Below are 7,302 nucleotides of genomic sequence, written 5' to 3' on the forward strand. Positions count from 1 at the left end.
AAGCATTTGATACGGTTTGGTGCTTAGTGTAACCGGAAAAATAATACTAGTAATAATAATAATAATAATAATAATAAAATAATATGAAATCAGCGTGATGCGTGACTGCGAGGAGAGCGCGAAAGCTCCTCACCGGGTTAAACCTGCACGATGACTGATTAGCGCTGGGTCGTTAACCACGAACGCACCGGCTAACCGGGAACACATACATAAACTTTACGGGGAAGACGGGGCCAAACGTTGGGCAGCGTGTTGAGATGTAAACGCTGTATAATGTTTTGTTCACAAATATACATCATTCTCACCGTTCCTCAAAGCACCTCTGAAAGCGCGACTACAAGTTATCCCTGCGGTTCACGTAAAGCTAAGCAACCAGAGCAAAGCGGTGGGTTTAAACTCTTTCCTTAATAACTCCTCATAACTGATCACAATTCCTCACAGGGAGCTGATGTAAATATCCATACAGTTCAGCCTGTGTCCATTTCGAGTGAAAGGAGGCGCGTGGGATCCGCGCTGAGGTAAACTTAATCCAGCTACGGCAGCGCGCGAGGTGACTGGTCAGCGCGCTGCCGGCTTTAAATGCATAAACTATAAACACATCTTCTATAACCATATCTTTTAGGCATAAATCTGCTCCGGTAGTGAAACGCTGAGTAACAGAAACGTTCGCAATCCGGCTTAAAAAATAATAAAAAAATAAATAAAAAAGGCTTTTTTTTTTTTTTTCCTTAAAAAAAGAAAAAAAAAATCAAGAAAGGCTTAGCCTGGCAGTGGCGCTAGTAAAGCATGGCGGGCCGCCAGGCCTATAATACACTGGGGAAAACCCTGAAATGGCTCTGTGTTTGTGGATTGATTGGTTGTCTGTGCTTGTGTAACAGGTTCTGTTTCTCATAAAATAATCAGCAACGCAATGAATGACATCTAACATAATGAAACGCAGAGCCACCAAACTACCTGTTAAAAATGCCTGACAGAAGAGTAACTAAAGCTATAAGTTTAATGAACGTGATCAATGGAGAGGATGGTAAATTAAGACTCTGTCCTGAAAAAATACTTTTTACGAACATAAAAAAAAGTTATTTACTACTTTTACATTTAATTGATGTAAAAGTAGTTTACATCAATTAAATGTAAACTACATTTAATTGATGTAAACTATTAAATGTAGTTTAATAGTTTCACACTGACCTACTTTCACAGGTCAGTGTGAAAGCAACTTTCACACTGACCTTTTAAAGAGCATTTATTTGACTATGGTCATACCTAAAACTGAATCCTCCATTACAGAAGCCTGGTTACCTCCAAACTGTTGTTACCACACAAGCCAAATGAACAGGTTGCAATATTCAAGCCAATGAATTGGAAAAAAAAGGCATTTCTTCCTGTGTGCAACACACTGCACAGATGCACAAGACTAATCTGCATTGACTTGGAATAGGATATCAGAAAAAAAATAACATTTCTCAAATGTGTTGTGATTGTAATGCAAATTTAACCAACAAGCGTGAATAAGAAATTAGAATTTACAGATCTGCAGTGATTAAACAAGCTTTATCATTTTTGTCAGCATGTGCCGTTTTATATGCAGTCACATAAGATTCTACACAGTATATTTAATTGATGGTGATTTAACAGTGATTTTGGAGATATTGGATTTATACTGCTTGAGATATTTCACTTCATTAAGTTTGCTGTCAATGAGGACAAGTTTGTTGCATGTCATATACAGCTTGGTTTGCATTTCAGCTGACTAATAATAAAATAAAAATCTACATACATTGAAAGCTATATATATTTGTTTAATCACTTCCATAATTAAAAAAAAAATACATCTAATTTGCCCAATCAAGAAAATATTAAGTAGCGTTTGGTAAAACCTTAAGTTTTTCCTGCTTTTTTTTTTCCATCATCAAAGGTGAATTAAAAATCTGTGATGTCATGCATTAAGTGGAGGTGAGTTTAAACATGTGATGGAGGGAATTTAGGGCTTAAATGAAGAAATATGTTTCTCTTATTCTAGCAAAAATACTAGTTAGAACTGAAAATAGGTATACCCTCTTCAGTGTTTTACTGGGTCTACACTGTGACAATTGTGCTACAATTTTGAATTCTTCAGAGCAGGTGGACTTCCCACTTTCCAACACAAAGCTGAAAAGACAAAAAGCCACTTCAGTACTCAACGACTTCCAGCCCCAATGGGACTTAGCGGATTAGTCAGGAGTGAGGGAGCGAGAAGAGAGACGGACTCAAGAGTGAAAGACATAAAGAGGAAAGTAAGAGGGAGAGAGATTGGCTTCCACTTTCTATTCCCATTGTGGGCCATGGGCCGTGCCGTCTGAATAGCTATGCTAATAGGCAGCTGAAAGTACGAAGAGATAACACAAAACCCACTTGACTTCCTGACACCTACTTGAGTGGGGACACAGCATTTTCCATGGCTAGTTGTTATTCATGGGACCTGAAAGTAGACTGCCTGTCAGCCTTTGGTTGGACGGGTATTTTGTCTTTAGTGTGAAATGCACAAGCATGGAGCAAGTTCTCGCAACAACTGATGGCTTAAGTATTAATTGTCATTTAAATACTTGGATGGTTAATGCAGGTTGAGGTCTTCATGCCGTCATGGAGAACTTCTATAACCTCGGACAAGAGGTCAACAACTTGTCAGAATTAATACTATGCCGAAGCAGCTGTTACGTTTTAATACACATCTAAATCGAAACGTACCGGCCAGCTTGTCACAATTTGCACAGTCAAGGACAAGAGAGTTGGTGGTTGAGAAATTTTACTTAAAGAAAATGTCTTTTACCATATTTATGGCATAGCAGGAGTAAAAAAATCAAATAAAATAAACAGAGAGGAGGGGTTTTTTGGTTGCTGTTTTTTTAACTGTGGCCAAATAAAACATCTAAAAGTCCCCACTTAGTATGAGGCTTTAGAGACCTCTAAACAAAATGTCCATTTCACAATACAAAAAGTTGAAATTCAGATCATGGTGAGTTGGTGTTTCACTGATATTGTGAACAGACATCATAAAGTCTATAATCTGTTTAGTACAATTAAAAGCATTCTGTTTTCCTAAACTTTCTTTTTTTCTAAACTTGTGCCGCAGCATTTCAATGTTGCCATTGTTAATGATGACCCGGTCAGGATCTTTCTGAATCCAATATTGGTCAGAGTTATTCAAGAATAGGAATCAACTGTCACTGAATCTCATTTCAGAACTTCACTATGTTGAGCAGTTTTCTAGAGTGGAATGCAATGTGTACTCTCTGTTTTGGAATTACTGTAGTTTGCGTTCTAAAATAGTTTCATGTTTTCCCAGTTAAAACCTACAAGAAAAGTTATTCTCCTTCCTCAACAGTTTTATAGTCAAAATCTGATGACTAACTTATAAGTTGTTTTGGGTAGTGCGCACCATGCAAGTCGGTCGATACAGGCAGACGGGGAGTGAATATCACTGTAATGAGTAAAAAACTTGTCAGTGGCTAAGTTGTGAAACACTACACTTGCCAAGGTATTTTTAATAAGGAGGAGCGATAATGTTGGTATATAGCGTTAATGTTGGATTACTTAACCGAATCCCTGGGTCTTTGATAACAAAGCGAGGTGGTGAAAGGCATGGGTCCTTAGCTACAGACACTCTTAGACAGGATTCAGGATTTTTTTCTGGCAGCGACAAGCCAGCGATGCTTGACCATGTTTAGCGCTCATACAAGTGATGTGCATCGCATGCGGATCCTTACCCGAAATAGAGGCATCACATGACGCTGGGCACAAGTGGGATACTACCTCTTTAATTTGCTGTTCCGACAATTTGGTGAGGGTGAGAGCTGTAGCCATGCTTATAGTTTACTAAAGCTTGTCTTACAACTATAAATCTGAAGATAAAGTTCACTCGCTGCAACACTTTAGCTGAACTTTAGCAACATTTTTATGTTATCAATGTGTACCGCTATGCAAACAGTAGGCCTGCCTTTATGCGTCAGCTTAATTGACACGAACTTTAGCTACTCCGTTGATTAAAACTGAGTAGTTAAACAGTCCGCCTTTACGCGGTAACCGTTCCAAACGCTTGTACAATGTGCTGGCTCTCTCGAAGCACTTAGCCAGCACTACCCAGGCTTGTTCTGGGATTGCGTTCAGCAATGTCTTTGTTTACGGAACGCAGAGCAGTTATGCAGAGTCAAGCTAACTTAAATGTGCTCAGGGAGCTTCGCTGTAGAAGAAAGCGAGAATGAATTGAGAGGGGTAGGTTGATCGTGATACCGGATGGTGAGAGGAGCTACAGACATGGCTCAACCTATCTGTCGCAGACAGACGTGATGTCATTGGAGCTTCCGAAATTGTGTCATGCTGAGGTGATCCCCATATTGAAACACAGATTGAAGTTAGAAAAAGAACTTGTTCCACAGGCCGCAAACAGAGTGACATGGTGTGGATGGTTGAGCTGATCAAAAAACATATGATGTTTACTGATTAAAAAGTAAGTTTTGTACCATATGTTTTGGGTAATGGCAGCTAAAGATGGTAGCTCAGTGCCACAGAAAGAAAATACAGGCAGCAAAACAAACGATAATAAAAAGTAGCGCTTTCTTGGAACAGATTGAGGTTGGCAGATATATATATATATATATATATATATATATATATATATGCACTTCACAGATCATGCTTTACACTTATGTTTGATGAACATTTAAACAGCTTTACCCTTCTTTGAACAACTGCCTTCAATCACTGATTAGTGTCGCGCAGCGTTTTTCAAAACGAAAAAAAAAAAAGAATCCTTAGATTTCAGGTAGCCAAGTTCCAGCTATTTCATTTGGCAGTGAATCATTTAAGTGTTATTTCAATTTTGTTTTGCAGAAACAGCATTTTGTTGCTTCTAGGCAGCCTATTCAAAAGCCTCACACAAATGAAAGATATTACATCAGGCAAAGCAAGAGGTGACGCTACTCAAGTAAACTCACTTAAATGCTATTATGCGTCAGTTGACAAATTGTGTTTTATTTTACCCTCAGTCACAGACTCACACTGATGCCAAATATCTCTGAATGTTCTAACATCATTCAGATGCAAAGGAAAGACTCTGCTCTTTGAAAGGCTTCCTAAATTATTTCTTTCATTAAGAATTTTGATCCAGGTCCCTTTCATTCTGTCTGTTGTAGCTGAAATTTGGTGCTAATTATTCGGCCCATTCCAATTAGCTGCACAATGGTAGCCAGTTACTTTAAATGTAACCATAACTGCTATAGAATCCTCCTTAAAAAGCTTTATTACAGGATTACCCATAGGTTTTATAGGTAGTTTTTGATCAAATGTGATTTGTACATACAGACTGACACTTCACACAATAATTTTCTACTTGCGTTGTGTTTTAAGATATACATTTGTCTTAAAAAAAATTTAATTTGCCAATCAAAAACCTAATTCCTAAGACCAGAAGAAAAGGGCTCACTGGAGATAGTTGGCTACAAGCTATCGCACTTATCAAAGAATAAGCCTGGCTGCTTAAAATATCAGAACTTTTTAGATTAGGTCCTATTTTCATTAGTGTCGGTATAAAACCCTTTTTTATGTCCTTGTGTGAAAGATTAGAATAGATTTAGACAGGAGACTTGTCATTCTAGCACATGCTTAATGAAAGTTTTACAGATTAAAATAAGAATCTTTAATGGCATTTTTTAGGAGCTTTATCACTATGTATTCCTGCTTTGACTGTGATGTGACTTTGTCTTTTCTTAGTTTGACAAGATCATCAGTGACAGTCATCTCAGCAGATGGCATAGCTGATCATGTCAGTTTGATTTTTAGAAGGCTTCTATGCAGATCTAGCTTTTCAATTCATGGATGTTATGTGTAGTTGTGCACTTCTGCTCTGGAGTTCTAATTTGAAAGGCCTCCACGCTACATCACAAACCCATTTCTAAATTCAACAATGGCAAATGGCAAGTAAATAAATTACGTTGAACAATTGTAAGATATTACACTCGTATATTGTTTACACATTTAATATTTACAAATATAACATTTCATATAGGGTTCAGAGTGTACCATGCACTGTGTCAAAGTAAACTCATTTCATTTGGTACTAAAAGGAGACTGCCCAACAATGGACTGGAAGACCACTTCTTGCCTAAGTTCTTTCTTTTCTTTTTTTTAATTGCAAAAAAAAAAAAGCTGTAAGAGACGAATCTGAAGAAAATTTCCACAGCATGGGAGAAAACAAGAAATCCCTCCAGCTGGTTGGCTCGCAGAGCTTCGGTTCCTGTACCGTCGTCTTCAGCAATGGAAGGGGAACCGCTTTGTCGATGTAATTAGAGACAAAGCCATCTCTTCTTGAAGAATCAATGCACAGATTCCACAGAGCTGTGAACCTCAGTTTTTATCCGTAATGATCACCGGATACACAGAGTGTGATATTAAAGCTTTTCTTCCAAGCTTTTTCTTCGAATGTTCGAAGTCTTTTCACGTGTGAACAAGAGCTCCCTTAGCCGGTGGGCTGTCGGGATCAAAAAGCAATGATTTTTCCCGTGCACCAGATCTCATTGATGTCACTGGAATCTCCAAACACCCTGAATACTGGGAGATGTAGTTCAATCAGTCGTTCTTTTTCTGGTAGATGGCAAGCTTTGTACTTTTGATCACGTCTTCCTCTTGCCTGCCTAACGGCACCACTGCAATTTACCACTCTTGAACCAAAAGACACGGAAACAATAGTGGGAAGAGACTTTCTTGAGCATAGCACCGCAGGAATATAAAGCAGAAGATTTTGTCAGTGTTTCAAAAATGTTGTCCAGTCATATTTTTCCAAGTTGATTTTCTTCTCTCTTCACAGTGGAGGATAGTTGTTTACAGGCAAGTTCTGGTAAGTTTCATAGTGTCAAAAACACACCATGGCCAAACATTAGCGATTGGGTAACATTTAAAAGTCTGCGCCTCCAAGAAGAAATTGTTTCTCAATAGCTGAGACCCCAGACCCTCTGTACAAAGTAAACGTAGAACAAGAGGTTCTACGTTTAGTAGACTAATGTAAAGGCTACTCAAAATGGGTCACTGATTATTTTCCCAAGCTGTTATGTCTAAGTTAGAAAACATCGTTAAAAATGAAAGTATGTTCTCCTTATCGCTGCAGCAGCACAGTTCTGCTACCACTATCTAGACCAGTGGTCCCCAAACTTTTTCCTGTGAGGACCACATAGCTTTTTCCTTCTCTGGTCGGGGGCCGGAGTCAGTTTGTGACAGAACAAGTGTTACACGTTTATCACCTGCGCTGCTGGAAATGGTTGATATAATATATTA

The sequence above is a fragment of the Poecilia reticulata genome, linkage group LG1 (assembly GCF_000633615.1).
Source record: "Poecilia reticulata strain Guanapo linkage group LG1, Guppy_female_1.0+MT, whole genome shotgun sequence".
In the NCBI taxonomy this organism is placed as follows: Eukaryota; Metazoa; Chordata; class Actinopteri; order Cyprinodontiformes; family Poeciliidae; genus Poecilia; species Poecilia reticulata.